At 37.5% G+C, this 22,557-nt stretch overlaps 1 protein-coding gene across 1 annotated transcript in view; it reads right to left on the reverse strand.

Moving 5' to 3' along the window:
- The window catches only part of LOC108706752 (serine-rich coiled-coil domain-containing protein 1-like), a 558,012-nt gene extending 540,483 nt beyond the window's left edge, over positions 1-17,529 (reverse strand). Inside the window, 1 exon segment of the mRNA XM_041579683.1 lies at positions 17,234-17,529. The gene's annotated coding sequence lies outside the window, so the exon portion shown is untranslated.
- Between the last annotated feature and the right edge of the window lie 5,028 nt (positions 17,530-22,557).

Here is a 22,557-nt window from a genome sequence, read left to right on the forward strand (position 1 = left end):
TTTTTATCAGCTCATAATATAAACGGAGCACAGGAATATCACGCATTATCTATAATATCTTGTACATTACCAGAGCACGTGCCATGTATCCGCAGAGTAAATAAGATTTCCTTTTGGTACTGAGTGCCCAGACATACCTTATCTGTAAATGCAGCTGTTTGGCTAAACTCCATTTACACTTGACCAGGGGTGAGAATTCAATTGCCAGAATTATACTATAGCGGTCATGCCCAACAATACAAAAATCTTCTACCTTTTGCATATTTCAAAATGAGATTATACAAATTTTAAAATGTGAATATGGTGCTCACTAGTACATACATAACATACATAACAACATATTTTAGGCACTCTCATTGCTGGACATAATGGAATGAACATACTAGCAGTGGATTGTCAGTTTGTTCTGTCTTTCTTTCTAGATATCTAATCTGCATGGGAAGAATCGGGTAACCTAAAAACATCAAGGGCTCTTTGATCTCTAATGATCAAAAGATCCAATTAAGGAATTAAGAATTTTAGTTGATAGATTTAGCTTCACCAACCAAATAGGTTAATTGTGTTATATCTGTATACTAGTCAATTGAAGAATTTATTATGCCATATTATAAAGCAAAAAAAAGTGTAAAAGGAATATAATACTTTCTAAACAATGCTGATTAAATATACAATAGTCTGCAATGTATACACAAAGAATAAAACAACAGAAAGGTTGTACCAAACGACTAATCCCAAAAATGTCGGGACTCTCCTCACATGGTCCGAAAATCGTACAAATCCTTGATTCGTATGATCGGATCTTTGCGTCTATGGCCAGCTTAATTAAGGAAGGAACATACTGTACTTTACATAGTTTACTTACATAGTTTATTATTCTTTACAGATGTCTTCACATCCTTTCGTTCTATGCTCTGCATCACCTATTTCACTCAGAGCCTAGTGTGTAATTTACCCTAATTACAACATTGCCCGTGGTTTTGTCCAATTTAAAATAGGATTTTTATTTCAGTTGCACAAAAAAAAGTTAACAATTGCAGTGTATCACTTGTTAATGTTGTAACTTGACTTGTTTTCTGTATAATAATGTTGGAACATTAAAACCTACATTTTATTATTCGGGGGTATGGAGTCACTAAATGCAAGCCTGCAACATTTAATATAATTTGATTTGAATCTACATTTAACACACGTTTTACCATCTTTTTTTTTTTTTACACAATTCATTAGGAACAGTAAACCAGCAACTGTCATAAAAGCCAGAGGCTTAATACAGTCCAGGTGGGAATATAAAATTCTGCACAGGGTAAGTATATATGCCTATTTTTAGTGCACTCCTCTCCTGAAAAAGTCAGAGAGCTACAGTATGTGAAAATCCAGAAATCATTCATTTTGTAAGTACAGGTATGGACTCCGTTATATGAAAATCTGTTATCCAGAAAACTATGAATTACGGAAACTCCATCTGCCATAGACTCCATTATAATCAAATAATTATAAAATAATTCCCTTTTTATCTGTAACAATAAAACAATACATTGTACTTGATCCAAACTAAGATATCATTAGTCCTTATTGGAAGCAAAACCAACCTATTGGGTTTATTTAATTTTATTTAATGATTACATGATTTTCTAGTAGACTTAAGGTATGAAGATCTAAATTACAGAAAGCTCCATTATCCAGAAAATCCCAAGTCCCATACCTGAAATAGGATAAGTATCAGCAATTTGAATCTTCTTATTGCCCTAGCTGTCTGACTGGTATAACAAGAGTAATCAGGTTTTAATTAGACGAGAAAAACTGTTACAGATGCCATGGACACATTTATAAGGGGCCATAGATATTAATGCAACATATGAATAGAAAGTTAAGTTCTGTCAAGTAAGTTACCATCAACCTGCAACGTCTATAATGTCTATATGTAAACTATACAAGGGCATACTGTAAAAAGCAAATGCCATAGGGCTCCAGACAGTTTGTCATTTAATCACTGTATCATAGTCAATACAGCCATTATCATTTATCACCTACGGGCACAGGACAGGAGGTCCTAACACTTCAATAAAACACAGGTGCTACGAGTTTTTTTTAATCACGTTACTATTATTATTATCATCCTTCATTTATATAGTACAGACAGTTATTTACAGTGATTGTTCAGCATTCATATGTCTTTACCCTGGACGAGCTTACAGACCAAGGTCTCTACCACTTTCAACCCAACACACTAGAGTAAAAAAGGACCAAATTAACCTGGTGTGTTGGGGAGTGGGGGGGAATGGAGAATAAGGAGTAAACATATGCACTTGTATAACATACAAATTCCTTGCAGACAGGACCATTGTTCTCTTATATAATTATTAACTATAAACTCTTTTGTTCTGTTTTTCCCTATAAAAAAATATATACCACCTAACAGCATAGTCCTTTACAAATCCAAAATCCAAATGCAAATAAAATTTAAATTAGCAGAGTCCAACACACTGTCCCACAGACTAACCAAGTGCTGTTGCTGATTAAAGCTTATACAGTAAGTCTATGTGCCATGTCTCTTTCCTTAAAGAGGCAAGCATGTGTTGAGCTATATGCATTTAAATTCCAAGAAGCCTTGCAAATCTGCAAACACATATTTTTATCTATTCTCACAAAAACACATTTCACATGCCCACTTTTCCATTTACAGTGATTTATTATTGTGCATTATAGATGTCCCGCTACAAAATTCACTGCTAAAGACTATTTTCAGCCTGCTTAAATGTTTCATGCATTCAACAGCAAATCCCAAAACAGCTGAGCCTATCTATATTCAAAAGGAAAGGTTTATATCCTTTATTATCAAGCAGGTTTTACCATGGCAGCAGAAAATTGCTAAAAAATCCAATAAAACAAGATTAAACCATAGGACACTAACCTCTAGTAAAATGTGTCCTTTAAATATGCTAACCGACTCTCTTCGTTTTGGCAACTTTCCCACATGTTAAAACGCAACTCTCCTGTTCAGTAATATTTCATCATGTTGTCTAAGAAGGCACGGATTGTTTAAGAGGTACATTTCTTTAATCAAATCGGTTATGATTCTCATTACGCACAGAAAACGTCTGGTGCATTCATCCTCAGTAATGTGTACCACGCTCTGAAAAAAAATCTATTAAATTAAAGAAAATCAATGAAGACACATTTGTGGGAGGATTAGACTTGGTCATGGAGTCATATCCATTTAAAGATCCGAGTGCTATCAAAAATAAAGTCTGTGGAAATTGCACTCATTTACAAGTCAGCATTTACATTTCTCATTACATTTTGTTCGTACAAACTGTTGAACTTGGGTATTTGCTGCCCTAGTGCAGTAACACATAGAAACCAATACGTTTTGATCAATTCTTATGTAATTACAAAAAAAGCAAGTGGCTGGATACTGGGCTGGGCAGTTTGTCACTTATCTTTATAAACGGAAGCCTAGGGTTTTTTTAGATATAATACTGTATATATTTACAACCCACACACAAAAAAGAAGAGGAATAGTCATAGGTGGAAGGCTAACCAACCCCATTGAATTTGCTACAACAAACTGGATGGACATATCATCATGCCCGTCATATACACTTTATAGGAGAAGGAAATATTAAAACTAAGTAAGCCTTATCAGAAAGGTCCACCTAAATATACCAGTAAACCCCCAAAGTAGTGTTTCTCTGAGTCCTATGTTAAAAAAAACCACTGTATTTCTTTTCTTCTATTGTGCACACATGGGCTTCTGTATCAGACTTTGTGCCTTCAGCTTAAAACTCCTTGCCCCGGGCGTGAGCATGCTCAGTTTGCTCCTCTTCCCCCACCCTTCTCTGCTGTAATCTGAGCCCAGAGCTATAAGTGAGCAGGGAGAGACTCAGACAGGAAGTGATGTGACACCAAGATAATATTGCAGCTGCTATCCTAAACAGACAGAGAGCTTCTAGAGCTTTTTACTCAGATATGGTAAAACATTCTACAGAATAAAAATAGCATTCTAGCTTGCACTATTGCAGCAAATTTATTGGCAATAATATGCCTTTGTAGCTTTCCTTCTCCTTTACAGGAAGTTATTTATTTATTCTACCATGTGTTCTGCGGTTAATGTGCATTGGACAGATAAACCCATATTTTCAAGAACACATTATAGGGGTTATTTAGTAAAGTCTGATCGGGATTTTGGGTGCAAAACTCAAATTTTTCATTTTCGACGGATACTGCAAAAAGTCAGAATCCGAAAATCCATCATCTTGTACCTGCCAAGGTTGTATATAAGTCAATTGGAGAAGTCCTTATCTAATTTGACGGATCTGTGGTCTGTGCAGGATTTAGCCCGAAAACCCAACTATTTTGGGCTTTTTGGGCAAAAATTCTAAAAATTCAGGCTTTTCAGGAAAAAGCCCAAAAAAAATTGTACAATTCGGGAAAACCTCTGAAAAAAATCATCCGATTTGGGTTTTCGCTTGATTTTATCGACTTTTCCCCCAATCAGATTGAATTGTGCTTATTTAATAATAAATAAGGTCCAATCGTGGATTCTAGTTTGGTCAGACTTTTTTTATTTAAATAATCAAAGACATTTGGATTTTAGTAAATAACCCTCTTAACGATTGGTCACCCCTTCCTCTCCTAAATCGCTAGGTTTATATCCAGAAACACCGCTTATTAAAGTAACTTCCTACACTTTAATTGTGGGCGCCATCTTTACACAGTGTTGCATTGTGGGATTTTTTTTTGCCTAAACAATGCACTTTTCTTAAAACTAAGGCTAAGGATCTATTGAAAGGCTTGGAAGTTGACAGAAGTAGCAGCACTATTAGACAATATACAGGTAAGCCAATACATAGACAAATTGTTGTTTTTTGCCTTTCCTTGTACAGGTATGGGATCCATTATCCGGAAACCCGTTTTCCAGAAAGCTCCGAATTATAGACTTCATTACAATAAAATAATCAAAATTGTTGTAATAATAAAACAGTGCCTTGTACTTGATTCAAATTAAGATATAATTAATACTTGTTGGAATCAAAATCAGCTTCTTGAGTTTATTTAAAGTTGACATGATTTTCTAGTAGACTTAAGGTATGAAGATCCATATTATCGAAAGATCTGTTACCTAGAAAACCCGAAATCCCTAGCATTCTGGATAACAGGTCCCATATCTTTACTTTAAACTAGCCGTGCATGTGTTTTTTGGTTATTTTACATTAATCTGGAACTGTATTTACCCAAAGTGTTATATGCTAACCTGGTAATGTAGTTTTCTGCCATGTTTTCTGGGGAGAATATACATTAGTTGGCACTGCATTTTACTACATGGAATTGTCATTACAAGTACCACAAGTTCTGTGGTATTATACGTAGAACTGGTCCTGGGATACTCTGAAGCAATTTGTGTAGAAAATATTATTAATGAACCATCCCAAAAATAAAAATCACCCCTATGGGAACAGTGTATAGACGAGTACCTACTGTTTCACTGGATAAGCCATTGACATGTAGTGACATGCATTTATAGTACTCCGGTTGTCACCTCATCCCTTAAACCCAAACACAAATTAAATTAACATCTTACATGCTTCCCCACATTTTGCATAGAATCAACCCCTCCTTTCCTGATGTGTGTAACAAGTGTAAGGGTGCTCATGCTGACTTCTTCCATTTAGCCTGGAGCTGTCCCGTTATACGAAATTTCTGGACTGATGTAGCTGCGTGCATCTCTCAGTTAATGGCATTACCGGTAGAACTACACCCCTCAGTCTTATTACTTAACTATCTCGATGACACTGTCACTTCACGAACGGAGAAAACACTGCTCACCTTCCTGCTCTTTTTTGCTAAAAAGGCAATTGCCATGAAATGGAAGGACGCTCTCCCACCCACAACCACCCTCTGGAAAATGTTGGTTGAGCAAACTCTACCGACCTTGGAACAAATCTATGCAGCTCGTGGATGTCCCACGAAGTTCTCTAAAATCTGGACTCTCTGGATACTGCAATATGAATCCTATACTAACAGGGCACAGTCCCCCCCTCAACCTGTTTTGGACTGGCTTAATGATCCGGACTTAACTTAAAGTGGCTTGTGTAGAATCTCTGCCTTCGTTGACTGGGAGGCTGATTCTTTCCTTCGCAGCTAATTATGCTCTGAGGCTATATGGTCGATACTGACTTATATCCAGAAACACCGCTTATTAAAGTAACTTCCTACACTTTAATTGTGGGCGCCATCTTTACACAGTGTTGCATTGTGGGATTTTTTTTGCCTAAACAATGCACTTTTCTTAAAACTAAGGCTAAGGATCTATTGAAAGGCTTGGAAGTTGACAGAAGTAGCAGCACTATTAGACAATATACAGGTAAGCCAATACATAGACAAATTGTTGTTTTTTGCCTTTCCTTGTACAGGTATGGGATCCATTATCCGGAAACCCGTTTTCCAGAAAGCTCCGAATTATAGACTTCATTACAATAAAATAATCAAAATTGTTGTAATAATAAAACAGTGCCTTGTACTTGATTCAAATTAAGATATAATTAATACTTGTTGGAATCAAAATCAGCTTCTTGAGTTTATTTAAAGTTGACATGATTTTCTAGTAGACTTAAGGTATGAAGATCCATATTATCGAAAGATCTGTTACCTAGAAAACCCGAAATCCCTAGCATTCTGGATAACAGGTCCCATATCTTTACTTTAAACTAGCCGTGCATGTGTTTTTTGGTTATTTTACATTAATCTGGAACTGTATTTACCCAAAGTGTTATATGCTAACCTGGTAATGTAGTTTTCTGCCATGTTTTCTGGGGAGAATATACATTAGTTGGCACTGCATTTTACTACATGGAATTGTCATTACAAGTACCACAAGTTCTGTGGTATTATACGTAGAACTGGTCCTGGGATACTCTGAAGCAATTTGTGTAGAAAATATTATTAATGAACCATCCCAAAAATAAAAATCACCCCTATGGGAACAGTGTATAGACGAGTACCTACTGTTTCACTGGATAAGCCATTGACATGTAGTGACATGCATTTATAGTACTCCGGTTGTCACCTCATCCCTTAAACCCAAACACAAATTAAATTAACATCTTACATGCTTCCCCACATTTTGCATAGAATCAACCCCTCCTTTCCTGATGTGTGTAACAAGTGTAAGGGTGCTCATGCTGACTTCTTCCATTTAGCCTGGAGCTGTCCCGTTATACGAAATTTCTGGACTGATGTAGCTGCGTGCATCTCTCAGTTAATGGCATTACCGGTAGAACTACACCCCTCAGTCTTATTACTTAACTATCTCGATGACACTGTCACTTCACGAACGGAGAAAACACTGCTCACCTTCCTGCTCTTTTTTGCTAAAAAGGCAATTGCCATGAAATGGAAGGACGCTCTCCCACCCACAACCACCCTCTGGAAAATGTTGGTTGAGCAAACTCTACCGACCTTGGAACAAATCTATGCAGCTCGTGGATGTCCCACGAAGTTCTCTAAAATCTGGACTCTCTGGATACTGCAATATGAATCCTATACTAACAGGGCACAGTCCCCCCCTCAACCTGTTTTGGACTGGCTTAATGATCCGGACTTAACTTAAAGTGGCTTGTGTAGAATCTCTGCCTTCGTTGACTGGGAGGCTGATTCTTTCCTTCGCAGCTAATTATGCTCTGAGGCTATATGGTCGATACTGACTTGTTTTTTTTTTAGTATTTCTGTGTGGGGTTGGTCTCATACTTTTTGGGTCGGGGATACCCCTCCCTTCACTCCTTGATCTCCCACTGCCTCTCCTTGATCTCTCCCTTCTCTCTCTATCTCTTCTTCTTTTTCTTGTTTCTCCCCTCTCTTGCTGTTTGTTTTTTTTTTCCCTGGGGGTTTAAAGTTAAAATGTCCAGCACAGTGTGGCAATGGTTGCCTTGAATGCATGTTACTTTTCTGTACAACTTTGTGCTGGTAATAAATAAACGTTTTAAAATAAAAAAAAAAAAAACATCTTACATGCTTAAAAAGCATTAACTTACATGGATGCTGCAGATTGCACAAATTTTTGTACACCCACACAAAATTTATAGTCATTTTGATACTAGAAAACAACACTTTATTCATGTACATTTAATGATACATGTTAGCCGTACTGAATGTTTTTTACTGACAGTTTTGCAATGGTCACTTCTCAACCTATCCATTTGAATTTCTACTACCAACAGACAACACAAATATGGTGATCCCATCACAGATAATAGATGAGGGTCGCACAAGTAATGTAAAAGCATTGGGGAATGCTTTTACAGCAATTTAAAAAACCCTTGCAAAGTCTGTGTTATTATAATTATCATAAAAGGTTTGTTTTTGGTGTCAACATCCTCAGTCTATGAGTAAATTAACTGCAAGGCTTTGAAAGGGAAAGATGGCAACTCTAGGCAGGACTGTGGCAGTGAGTGCTGAAACTAAAAGGGGAAAAAGACCACACAAGCTCAGGGGAGGAGGGTAGTAACTAATCTCAGGACAATAGCACCTGAGGCTTGCAAATACCATTCCTAAGCCAAACTTTGAAATCAGTGTAATAACCAGCATAATTCTGGTTTTGTGCAAAAATGATAACTCTGTCAGGATCAGATCGATTACACGGTTAGCCTATAAAGAAGTGTTTCCAGGTATATTGTTGTCCTCCCATGAGTGAGAAAGCATGCAGATGACATAACATCCTTCACGTCATTGTCCTATAGGTACAAAATCAAGCTATATTCTCACAGGCTAATCAGTTATTAAGTAAGGGTGGTGAGGGTATAGGGATGGGAAGAAATATTTATTTGCAAACCAGGCTTTATATCTTCTTCTAAGTACATGTAAGTTAGGTTAGTTCATAACAGACAGGTGATCACAAATAAACTTCTATACTAGGTCCATCTCTTAGAATGATGCATACTGAAACCACACTTCTTTCATTTTATTGGTTTGTTAATCACACACAAGGAATTGTGGGAAGTGGAGTCTTGGCTGGAGAACTTGGTGCACATCATCAGGATCAGCAGTGCAGAGAACAGACACATATTAATCATTGCTTTTAATAGCAGTTACATTTACAAATTACATTAAACAAAACATGTCCTAGTTTTTTTTTAACCCATCACAACCAGTCAGGTTTTCTTTTAAGCCGCAGACCAGTAAAATGCTACCTGCTACTAAATGGTTGCTATGGGTTACTTGAATTGGGGCAAACTTTGCAATATTATTAAATTACCTTCTTGGCCTTCTCTAGTAGACTTTAAATTATTCAGTAGGCTTTATGCAAACTGTCTCTACCTACTGCATGCCTAAGGACCATTCGTGAGCAAGAACCGCAGACATCATAATGCCCACCTACACCAGCAGCCTCTTCCCATTTACCTAATAAAAAATGCACTCAGTGACAGACATGAGCACTTTTCATGTGGGTATTGCTCAGACTTCCAAATTCCATGATACTTGTCTGACACTAGGCACTAGGGTCTATAACAAGCTGTTTGTTTGCTGATCACGTGTATTAGAAGCAGATGCTGGTGAACAGGTCTTTGTTGTAAGGGAAGACTGAATTGATCAAAAACACCCATGAGCCATGTAAAACATATATAAAATATATGAACAAGTGATAAGCAGAGATAAGCACATGCAATTGTTGTGAAATGCCCTCAGAAATTAACTGAGCAAAGTGGTACATATGTTTCATAATAGAACAAATACATTTTATATGACATGAAATATTTGTAACATCTGCAAGATTTAAAGTAGTGCACCATGGCAAGATATCATTATTAGACCTTTCTCGTGAAGTGCTGCATTTGGTTACTGTTTCCTAAAGTTTACTATTTTTTGACAATGTTGGTTTTAAAAATGAATTGGTTTCATTTTTCTCTCTCATATATATATATATATATATATATATATATATATATATATATATATATATATATATATATATATATATATATATATACTGTTAAGCAACATCATGGGCCTTCTATACTAATTTGATAATTTGATACATTTCTCACCAGACAAATCTCAGCAACGAATCAACTGTAACAGGTACTCTGTAAAGTTCTGGCAGAAGGCCAGGGTCTAAAGCTGTAGCTGCTGTGGATGAGCAAAGTATCAATGAATGTATCACTTTGGTGACACTTTAGAAAAGCAGCAATATGATATATTGAGAACCTACTGGGAAACTTGAGAGAGAGGAAAAAATTGTCATTTTTAAAATTTACATTAGAAGATACTGTATTTCATCAAGCTATGCATGACACCAACAGCCTTGGTTCTCTAAGCTCAAGCTAGGCCGATTGTGAACTCAATCAAAAACAGACACTCCTTTGGGTGGCATTTGTGTTCGAAAAGCAACAATGCATAGATAGAACAAGCTGCATCTTTGCAGGGGCAAAGAGCTGCCACCTAGATTAATAAATAAGTACAGAAAATTACTGGCCACATACTGTACGAGTAACTGGCATAAGAGAATCACCATGTTCTCATTACCCCTTTAAAGACATAGAAGTTACCTTGACAGTCATTTGGAAGAAACTGCATGTAATGGAAACTTGGCTGTGATAAAATCAGTGTACTAGTTTTTCTTTGTATATTAACAAGACAAAAGGCTCATCCATAGAAAACTGCTAGTCTACAAAATAAAAAGGCTTATTGAAGAAGCTTGCTTTGTTTCAGACAAATCAAGCATAGCCTATTGTGTGTGTTTGAACTAAGCTGCTCCATATCTCTGTTCTTGCTTTTCTAGAAGGTAAATGCATTAAGCATGAACAACAACAAAAAAGTTAGCGATGGAGTTTTGAGGAACTTTAATTTTGTTAGAAAACCTCTGGCTATAATACCTGCTATTTTTTCACAATAAACCATAATTATATTCATACATTTTTCTGACAGCACTATGGCCTACATTACTTTGTAGCTGAAAAGGCATTTTGTGTTTTTCCCTATAAGTTGTCATAAATGCATGCTACAAAATATACTTAAAACTATAACACAAATTATTGACAATTACAAGGGAACTACTTACAGAGCCAAAGCCAAATACATATTCATATAGTACAAATTTTAGGGGAAAATTAATTCCCCTAGAAAAGCATGGGCCAAAATACATATTTAATTGAAAACAATGTAAAGATGTTTTGCATCTAGAACCCTTTTATTGCAAGAGGACGGATTTTGGTTTTTACTGCTATTTACGTAAGGCATAATTTTTCTTGTTATTGGTTGCTATGGGCTACTGCTCCTGGATACCCCATGCATTGGCACATAAAGTTTCATATTTCACAAAATTAGTCACTGCTACCACCATTAGGTATTGGTCATTCATAATGATAGTTCTGCATAATGCTTTCTTGTAAGGCGAGCTGGCACACAGGAAACCATTACTCAACAACAACCATATGAGAGCATATCTGGATCCAAAAAGCTTGAGAGTGACTCTGTTGTAGTTCTAGAGTTAGATGTCACCAAGACAGCACTCAAATATGATTGCTCACCAGGTAATATATGTAGTACAGGTTCACCAACCTCAGACCTTCTAGGGGAGCGGATATCTGTACATGAACAACAGTAGATGGGCACAATCATACCAATAAAGAAAAAATGAATAAATAAATATATACACTGCAGTGGAGGTTTATTTGAATCCAACATTTCGGTTCCCCACAGGACCCTTCATCAGGGAAAGCAATACAGTGCACAGATGTCCATTAAGATAGGTATAAATGGCACCAAAAGACTGTTCTGAAGCACCTGTCAATCATCAGTAGACTGATAAAAACAAAAGCCAATAGTTAACGTACTCATTTTGTACAAAGAATGCCAAAAGCGTGCTTTTTAAGATAAAAACTATAGTTTTATTACATCAATTAAAATGCCAAACAATCCCCACATGGAGCCTAACGCGTTTCATGCTTACCTAGCACTTAGTCATAGGCAATCTCATTCACAAAGTGAATAGTTAACGTACTGCCATACTCCATAGGTGTGTCCTACTGTCCCCAAAGTTAGTGGCTTTCGAATCCTGGCTGATTAACCCATCCGTTGTCCTGTATCGTGGACTGGGTGGTGCAGAACACATACCCCAGTCACCGCCGGCTGGGTATTACCCCAACCTTAACCCTACCCAGAGGTAGACAAAATACGAAAAAAATCCAAATTGTACATTTTGTTTGAACTTTTTCCCGAAAAGTCTGGTTTGGCTTTTTGCCAGAAAAGCTGAAATAGTCTGATTTTTTGGCTAATTGCAGCACAGACCACAGAAACTTCACAGAAACATAGGGACCTTTCCCATTGACTTATACAATCTCGGCAAGTCTGAGATGCCTGATTTTCAGATTCTGACTTTTCGATCCTCAGGGTTTAATAAATCTTGAAAAACTTAAGTTTTGTTTCCACTAAAAATTGGTGTTCATAGTTAGAGTTTTTTGGCATTCGGACTTTAATAAATAACCCCCAAACTGTACAAATGAAACATCGTCCTGCCACCAGTCAATAGAGAGCTCAAATCATTCGAGCCAGCAATGGCTTTGGAGAAGGGCAGCACACAGTTCTAAGTACTGTACATAAGTAGTTTTTCAGTCCCAGGAGAGGCGAAAGAGCAATCCAGCATCCTGTTCCTATTTGTGGCATGCACTTCACATACACAGCTCTGTAAGGAATTCCTTTAGCACACAACATCAAGCACTGCCTGTCGTTACTCAGATCTGTCTGTTACAAGGAAAGTTAAACCTTGCTGGGCTGTGCTCAGACCTTTAAGCTTTAACAACCTTTGATGTCTAACAAATAGGTTCTTCTTCATAACAACTTCATAAATTTATCAATAAACTCCTGAAACTCCTTAAAGAATTTCTCTGCACGACATGTACTGGCATAAAAATACTCAGCTTTAGCTATAACAAAGCTGCCCAACCAGGCCAGGGGTGACCCTCCTACATATTTTAATGCCCCCAGGCACAAAAACTCTGACCGCTTTAAATTAAAACATTATTTTGTAATAATGTCAACTCCAAACATGATATATGAAGAATACTTGATCTATAATATTGATAACAGATAACATTGATCTATAAGCTGTTCACAGTTGACACAAAGGCAACTTGTATAAGCCATGATGTGTATCTTTGATGGGTACTACATATAGCACAACACACCTTCCTGTTGGTGGGTGTCACAAGATCAATAGACTTCTAAACTTTAAAGTAAGGGGGGGAAGTAATAAATTGTATTACTGGGTTCTTTTTTGTTTGTTTTTGCAGGGGGGTTGCTTACCTCTAAAAAAATAGTGAAAGTCTGTGAAGAATAAATGCAAAGTGTTGCCTACTGTTTTTTGTGCTACAGTTCTCTCATTTTATCTGTATGTGTCTGAGGTACCAAACTTAAATGTCTGAGGCAGCAAACTTAAATTCCAAGTTCTATGCATCAGGGACTGGTGTTCCTGAAATATTTTAGTAATATTTCAGTAACATTAGATAACTGCATTTCTTCTTTCAATGTAAGTGATTACATTTTAATAGAAGGTTTGGCTTCATATAAAAGTAAGTAAAGTCTGACTGTTCCCTCCTAAGTGGTAATATTTTATCAACGTCATCATATTTGTTTTATATAAGACAGATCATAAACAATATACAGTACAAGGTATAAAGATGCTCCCTGGCACTCAATAAGCATAAGCAGTGATACAAAACCCTGAAATATACATAAAGAAAGAGGGGCAATAGTAGGAATGAGTAAACAGACTGTGCATCAGAATGGTCTTTTTCTCTGACAAAGTGACCTTCCTTTGTTGTAGTAGTGGACTCTCCATCTGTATACAGACAGGTCCCTGGTGATATGTCTGCTGTCCTTCCTTCTTATTGGAGAAGCCAATGAAGGTACATAGCCTTCAGAACAAAGGTTTTGCAGATCTATTGTGTTAGAAATTTTATTAGTTATTGTTATTGTTATTTATTCTTAGCTCCCTCTACTGTATCTACTCCCCAAGCTTTTCAGCAACACTGACTTCATTTGAGATGCAAGACACTTTGCCAATAAGAATCTAGCCTATGTGTCCTGTTTGTTTGATATTCCGCATTTGGTGCTGATTCTTTTTTTTCCAAAAAAAAAAAATGATTGTCAGCTATAAAGCATGAGTGTGAAGTATTATATCTAAGTATAATAATTATAACCTGCATTACAAAGTGCATTAGACATAAGCAGAAAAGAGCTCCTCCCTTTAAGGCAAGTCACGGATAAAGTGTATATAGGTGTAAACATTCGGCTAAAAAAGTTACAGTTAGTTATATAAGCATTTTGGTTACAGCAAAGTAATGTTAACTGGGACAGATTTGAAATCGTAAAAAGTGTAAGTTGTCGAACTTTGCGCAACGTCATTTTGTTACTTCGCTGATTTACTAACGGTCTCTGCCGTAACTTCGCTACCAAAAGAGATAGACTCTAGCGGTTTTTCGCCTGGCGAAGTTGTATGCAAATTCACTAAGATGGTAATTTCACTGAACGGACTTCCTCAAAAAACAGTTGAAAATTTTTCTAAGTCCCAAAAAATGCTGGCGACACCCTAATTTTTCAGGGTGATAGGCTGAAAGATCAGAATTTTTTTCTGAGGTACCTGGCTCCCCCCCTACATTTACTAACATATGGCATATAAACTATACACTGGGCTCATGCGTAGGGCAATATAACAACTCTATTTTATTTTATTAAGGTTTCCCGGGCTTGTGTAGTGTAATGTATTTGCTGCAACATATACGTCCATTGAATTTTAACTTCCCGCCGTATGCAAATTAGGCAATGTTAGCGCAACTTCGCTTTGCTTGCCTCAGTAATGCTAGTCCTACTTTGCCAGCATTCGGCACCCTAGACGCAACTCCGGATTTTAGTGAATTAGCGTTTGCCCCTATGTACCTATGTAGTTACCCACAGTGACCAATCAGGTGTTTTTTTCTAACTCATAATACACAGTTAACTGGTTGCTGTTGGAATTCAGCACCCATACCGGTAAAAAGCTTTATGCTTTCTTAGAATTTATTAGAGAGAAAAAAACAAGGATTTTATTGCTGAGCTTATAACTTTCACTTTTTAAAGCAGCCATTATTATAATACCATTCATACCAGCGATACGCTTTGTTTTAAAATACAAAAACATTGCCATACATCTGAAAGAAAGGGAAGCCCATACATTATGTATTAAGGTTGTTAAAACAGTACAGTGACACAATATACAGCTGAAAGGGCCTAAAAGATGCTGAATAGTAATACAAAAAAACAAAGATAACCATGTGCGTGGGGCCATATTTAGAGATAGAAAAGCTGGCAATGGATTGGAGCCCCAGTCTAAATGAAAAAACTATAAGAAGTTTAGGCTTGGCAAAACGGCAACCCTGCATCTCTCATTAAACTATAACTTTCAGCATCTGTATGTCAGTGGGAAAATGAAAGTTGCAGCAACTCACAAATGTAAACAATACATGTTATTTTGTAACATTATCAACATTCTCCCCCAAAGAATTTTTCTTGCAAAGTCTAATCAAGTGTACAAATAATAATTTGTGCCTCTATATCTGAAACCATCAAGCTCTTTTTTTACAATATGGGTGCATGTGTAAGACTGGCCACCAGCTTGCAAAAATAAACTCCCTAGAGGTACATCCCTTATTTCATTTTCAGCTAACTGCTTCCTTTGTTAGCCCTTTAGCGGAGAGGAATTAGACAACCAAATTGGTTGATTAAAAAAAAAAAAAAACTATTTTGCATGCCTGAGCATCCTGCAATATACTGATGGGCAAAAGCAGATCATTGCTATCTGGAATAAAAACTATTCATTATTTTATTGGTGTTAAATAATTTAACTGAAAGAGTTTGTTATAAAGTATAATCAGAACCACAGAAGATCGGCCGATTTGAAAGAAATTAAACACTTCCCCTGCATATTACATGATATTACAATGTGGTAATCACGTTTTATAGCAGGAATGAAATGGAAATGTGCACGTGGGAATTCAGAAGTGTCCCCAACACTGAGCCTGACTTCAGCTCATACACAATTAGCAGAGACCTGATGACAGATTCCTTCTCATTGACTAGCTTTTTGTGTCTAAGCTTCCAACACTGCAGCTCTTTAAACAGGCAGAACAAAGCAATTTGTCCTGTCTAATTCACTGACTGTCACACTGTTGCTCAGTCCATTAAATTGTGTTAAAAAAGAACAGAAAAGGCAACTATTTGAAGGGACTGTGCGCTGTAAAGCTTTTCCATTGTCCCAAACTGCAGTACACACCAGAAGTGTTGAACATGTGGCCACCAGGCTGTTGCTGAACTACAACTTCTAGATTCTCTTTGCAATCAAAATATAGGAGGGGGGTCAGCTACTGTACATGGCCATAGGTTCAAGATCCCTCTTGTATAAACAAAGAATTATTAGCAGTGCACTCAACTGTGACACTGTACACATGGTGACACATGCTGTGTTTAAAATCCAAGCACATGCTGACATAGAGAACCCATGCTGCAGTACATAGTGACAGGGATTTGTAAACAGACCCATGCTACAGTAAAGAGACACAGTAATGTATACTGTATAAATGGACAGCACACACTGCAGAAAGGACACACATAGTGATGGTGTACTGTACATAGACAACACACTGCAGCAGCGTAAACTGGGAATAGCACGTGCTGCAGTAAAGACTCCCACAAACAGTGACAATTCATGGACTGCAGTATAGATACAAACGCACATACATATACAGGAGCTGTGTGTTAGACTTGGGAAACAGCAGTAAACCCACAAACACCCAGTGACATTGCAATGTATATAGACAGAGCATGCAGCAGCATAGATACAAACAGTGTGACAGTGTAGACAGCACACACTGCAGTATAGGTGTGACAGTATGTTGTGTGTACACACACAGCACATGCTGTAGCAGTCAGGGGTCAGGTTACCAACAAGAGCAATTCTGGGCCAGTGGAAATCCTTGTCCGGTACTGATGACATCCCTGCAGCATCCACATTAGCACTGACCCCAAATCACCCCAAGCAAGGTGATGGAGCACACATTATGGAAGGCCTTGCGCGTATTGCTCTGAGAGAACAACTGGAAGGGTTGCTGGGGGTCATCCCAAGCTGCTTGAACAGAACAAACTCCCAGCTGTCATGCAGCAGCCACTGCGGGATAATCTGAGCATTAGGAATGAGAAGCTACTGTACCTTACTGGATCTCTGCTCTGTCAGCTCCTGCAAAAGCCTGCAGTCTCCTATTCTGCTTTCTGCTTCCTCCTTCTGCTCTGTTTGCAAAGAGCTTCTTCTGCTATTTTCCTGCTAAGATCCCTTAGTTGATGGCAAGGCAGCTCTTCGTGTTACTGATCTCCATGCCAAGTCCTGCTAAGACAGAGTAGTTGCGAAGTGGAAGGATTGGGGGCCTCACTGGCAGCTGATTGTGAAGGGAACAGGAGAGGGCAGAGGGGGGTGGAGCTGAGGTGAGGGCTGGAGGAGTGGAGCTGAGGGGAGGGCTGGCTGATGAGAGAGCAGACTGTGCGTGTGTGCATATAATATACACAGGGTGACAGTAGCCAGCGCTGCCACATCATAAGTAAAACAGCTGTAGCTCAAGCCTCTTGCTTCCCTATTCTCCCTACCTCCTATCGGCATTAGGTGTGGGTGTATGGCCAGTCTTCTCTTGCACAGCTTTATTGATTGCTTACATTGCTTGGGAACACACTGAAAAGAGGAATGTATTCTGGAATTTGTAAAGATATTTGTCCTCTGAAATTCCTCCAAGCTATACAGTGTGTATTTATCCCAGGCGGTGTCTCCATAGGGCAATGCCACTAACCCAGTAAACAAGGTGGTGGTTACGCTATATTATGACACACAATACACCAGCAGAAATACGTTTTCCAAGAATTTGGAGTTAATTCAAATTAAGGCAGAGAATAAGAACCAGGTGTATGATAGGGCTGCCACCCTGTACCTAAACCAAGAGAAAAAAAAGTTATTGGTCACCATTAATCATTCGAGGTGTGTTTATTATCAAAAGTTTGTGGCGTTGTGACACTTAATTGCTCCAGGGCATATTTAAAGGGGCATTATCCCAGGGACAAAATCGATATCTTCATTAACCTATGAATAAGTAGGCTTCTGGAAAAAACTGATCCCTCATTGTAATTGATAGAAAGCACAGAGAGAGGGCCTTCATTCCAGTTAATTTAGAGTTTATATTAAGTATCATTAGGGCATTTCTACTACAGTTTGTTGGGGGGGGGGTTTATGAGCACCCACCTATGGAATCTTTGGCCTGGTCACACCAGTGACTTAAAATGGCATTGAGCTGGACATATATAGTCCAATTGTATATCAAAGTGACTAAATTAGGGGTTTCTTGCTCAATTAAGCTACCTAATTGTTGTCCTAATGTGATTATTTGTGATTTTATATTTAGTGCTACGTGGTAAGAGTATAAACGGTATCCCTGTCCCATAAAGCTTGTAGAAAATGCAGGGGCCCTCTGCATCCAGCTACAAATTATATTCACGGGCCAATGATTTTTCTTGGCCATTGGGACTTTTCAGCATGTTTGATCGATAACTGAATAAACCCTTGAAACAACTTTAATTATAAAGGCCTTGTAACATTTACCAGTACAGAGATAAGAGAATTTCTTTTCTATATAACTTTGAAGTATATTCTTTGATAAATATGCACCCCAAAACATGGCATCCAATATTAATATTGATAGCACACTATAAAATAAATAAATATTATGTCATGTATTTCTCATGGAGCAATTAAAGGGGTTATTCACCTTTTAATTATTTTTTAGTATAATGTAAAGAGCGCTATTCTGAGACTATTTGCAACGGGTCTTCATTCTTTTTTATTATTTGTGTATTTTTTAATTATTTAGCTTTTTGTTCAGCAGCTCTCCAATTTGGAATTTTAGCCACTACTTGGATGCTACAGTAAATATTACCCACAGCAGAAAAACAACTGTGAAATATGACTTTAGCATTTACATATGCTGTATGTTGTGAGTCAGCCCCTAATTGCAGATGACTGACAGCAGCCTATAGCATGTGCTATAAGTCATCAGTAAAACAGTTTGAGAGTATTTTCAAAGGCATATATCCTCACTGCCAAAGGGCTGCAATAATATGCAGCAATTCCAGCCTAATTCTCTATTGAGTTTTAGTTCTCTTTAATTTGGAATTACATTTGATCACAACCTTCCATACTCAACAATGAGAACATGAAGAATATGACTAGTTCCAGTGTGGTGGATTTGGGAGAACTGAGGGAGCGAGAAAGATTCAGAAAGTAGGACATATTAAACACACATGCATTTATTCTTTACACAAGTGTCAATGTTCATTTTCTATCTAGCATCATCAGGGAATCCCAAACTATTTGCTATTATGTGTGAATCAGTGTCTAAGATTTGCTGGGAGGTGAGAAATGAAATAGGGTTCCTTGAATCAAAAGCTATATTTCATATGATTCCAATTCATGGACAATGTGACAATGAAACAAAGTGTTTTATCCTTAGTAGTTCTTTGTAGTATTTCACTGGCAGATTGCAGAAGGACTGATGCCTTTAACACATGCTAGCTATTTAAAGAATGGGAAGTGTGGCTCCTAATATATATTTCATGAAGGTGCGAGTCACACCTCTTTGATTAGTGAGGGAAAATACCAACAACTCAGACATATCGTTCTGCCCTAGTAATTAGTTCTGATGCACTCATCCCTCTTGCTATTTTTATTGTTTGGGTGTGAGCTGTATTGATTTAACCTGCTCTTTTACTTTCAGTTTCTCCATAGGGGTTGAAAAGATTTAAAAATGGGAATCATGCTCTTAAGGTAAAGTGTGCATTCAGTAATTCAGTGCAGCTAGTGAAAGGAGACCATTGACTGTGCTGGAAATTACATTGAATTATAGATGGCAGTAAAGTAGATGAATGTCTTTCAGTAAAACGTTTTTTTCCTTTTTGACCCTTACTGTATAATAAATGTGTAACATATTTGCATTGCTTTCTTCTTTTTTGGAAAACACGTGATCTGTTTTTTTTTTTTACTTTCGAATTGTAATGCGCAGCTGACTACATGATGCTCAAACATATGATCTATCTAAGCTATGAGTCTGACCTTTACCACATTATTTTATCTGTGATCTCACCAGCTAAATCCAAAATAGATATTTAGCAAAAGGTGCTAATATTTATAGTGCATTAACTCCCGATCATGTTAACAGCAAGATGTTCTGCAGCTATGACCATGCTGTGCAAAGCCTTGCTATGTGTAGCAGCCCATAAAATACTGAAATTCATAAATGCTTTTAAGAAAATTGTGAAGGAAGCACTCTGACCTACATTCGGGTGTATAAGCACAGTCAGGGCAACACCTGCAAACTACTGTATGAGCAAGAAAGGGAAGTTATTTTATATTAGAAAAAAAATTCTGTTTGGTGGGTCCCTATAGAGTTTCCCTAGCAAAATTCTAATTCTTTACCACTTTCACGGGTAAATGGAGTGTCTTATAGAGACTGCATCTAGGCTGTGCATAAAAAGATGGAGTGGGAGAATCTGCCCTTAGCTTTATGTTTCAGTGGTTTCTCAGATAAACATAAAACCTAACTTTCATATTTCCTCAGACTAATGCATTAAAGTCATTGGCATGTGGGAATTTAGATACAGATAGTGGAGGTTGTAAACACATATAGGGAAGACAGATGGACAGAATTAAAAAGGGGCCTCATAAATGTTTTTTTTATTCCCAGAGAAACATAATTCCTCAAACTATGATGTCTGCCTCTGACACACATGGGCCATTTCCCAAATACGTTTAGACTAGCAAAAGCATTCAACCCTTTAGTTTTGTTCCATATTGGATTCTGGGACTTTCTCTGCTTTCAACTGAATCTGTGCACTACTCACTATGGGGCAGATTCACTAAAGGGAGCATTGGCCGACGCTAACGACAATTCGCCAGAAATCCCATCTGAAGGGACATCGCCAATTCACTAGCAACAATTCGCTAGCGAATGAGACTGTCACTAGCATTCGTTCGCACTCTATCACCAGGCGACTTTTCTCTCTGATTTTACTTTGTCACCTCAGACCAGATGAACTGATAAACAAGCCTGGATTTGTGGAAAGACCACCAAGGCCTGGGCCTAGGGTGGCAGGATTTTAGGGGGCTGCATGATGCCCAACTACACCCACATTGGTTCACAAACACTGGGGATGTGCAGGTGATAAAATTTTCCGATGGTAAAAATTTTTGCAAATAAAGGGGAGAGGACAGGGGCGATGAACGGCAGTGGGGCTACGGGTGCAACATCTTCCTCAATCTTATGTCAGTGACATCATATCCTGTATGCCGATAGCCAAGCAGCTTCAAAAAAGGAAAAATCGCCAGCGTTTTTGGAACTTTAATGCATTTTCGGCACACAGTATATGATGTAAGTGACAGAAGATTGAGGAAGATCTAGCTTCTTTTAAGCACTTTGCCTGGTCTGAGGTGGTGAAGTCAACTCAGAGGTAACATTCAGTAAAATCTGCACTTTAGTGAATTTGCGGAGTAACAATCATTTGCCAGATCGAAAAGTCTCCTGCACCCTAGCGACGGTCCCATTCGCTAGCGAATTGGCACCTGCACCTAGGGGTAAATTTATCAAAGAGTGAAGTTCTGCCACTAGAGTGAAATTCCGCAGCTCTCCATTCATTTCTATGGGATTTTGAAAGGCGTATTTATCAATGGGTGAAAGTGAAATTTCACCCTTTGATAAATACGCCTTTAAAAACCCCATAGAAATGAATGGGAAGTGGCAGAACTTCACTATTAACTTCACTCTTTGATAAATATACCCCCTAGACTTTTATTTGGTGCATCTATGCCCAGTTTGTGATGAAGGCATGAAGCACATAATAATCGCTTCAGATTCAACACCCCTTTGCTTCTGCAATGACACTGGAATTTTTGGAAAAACTCCTGCACTGTGAGAAATAATACATAGTTATTGCTCTCAAAATTGCACTTTGCTCACTGATCTTGGTGTCCTTAATGAGCCCAATAGCCTAAAACGGCTAGAGAGCAGCAAGATATATACAGAAGTTTAGACATTGCAGACACACCGTATTTTTATAATAATCCAAATACATCACTGCTATATCCACATTCTGAAAACCACACAGAACTCTTCTGACATTAAGGTATTTTGTGCAAAATGCTACTAAAATTGGATACGTTGCAAATATTTTTGTAAGTGTAATGAGTTTTTGTACATCTTTCTATCCTTAATACAGTATATTGATACATGTTTGGTTACTGCTGATACCTTGAATGGAATTGTTAGGATCAAATAAATCATATTAATGTAAACTACTTTATATGGACCAATGCACTTTACAGATGCCTGCTATCCTTATGTATGAATGTAAGAGTCCCTGTTACTATGAATATATATATATATATATATATATATATATATATTTATATATATATATATATATATATATATATATATATCTATATCT

The sequence above is a fragment of the Xenopus laevis genome, chromosome 1S (assembly GCF_017654675.1).
Source record: "Xenopus laevis strain J_2021 chromosome 1S, Xenopus_laevis_v10.1, whole genome shotgun sequence".
Taxonomy (NCBI): domain Eukaryota; kingdom Metazoa; phylum Chordata; class Amphibia; order Anura; family Pipidae; genus Xenopus; species Xenopus laevis.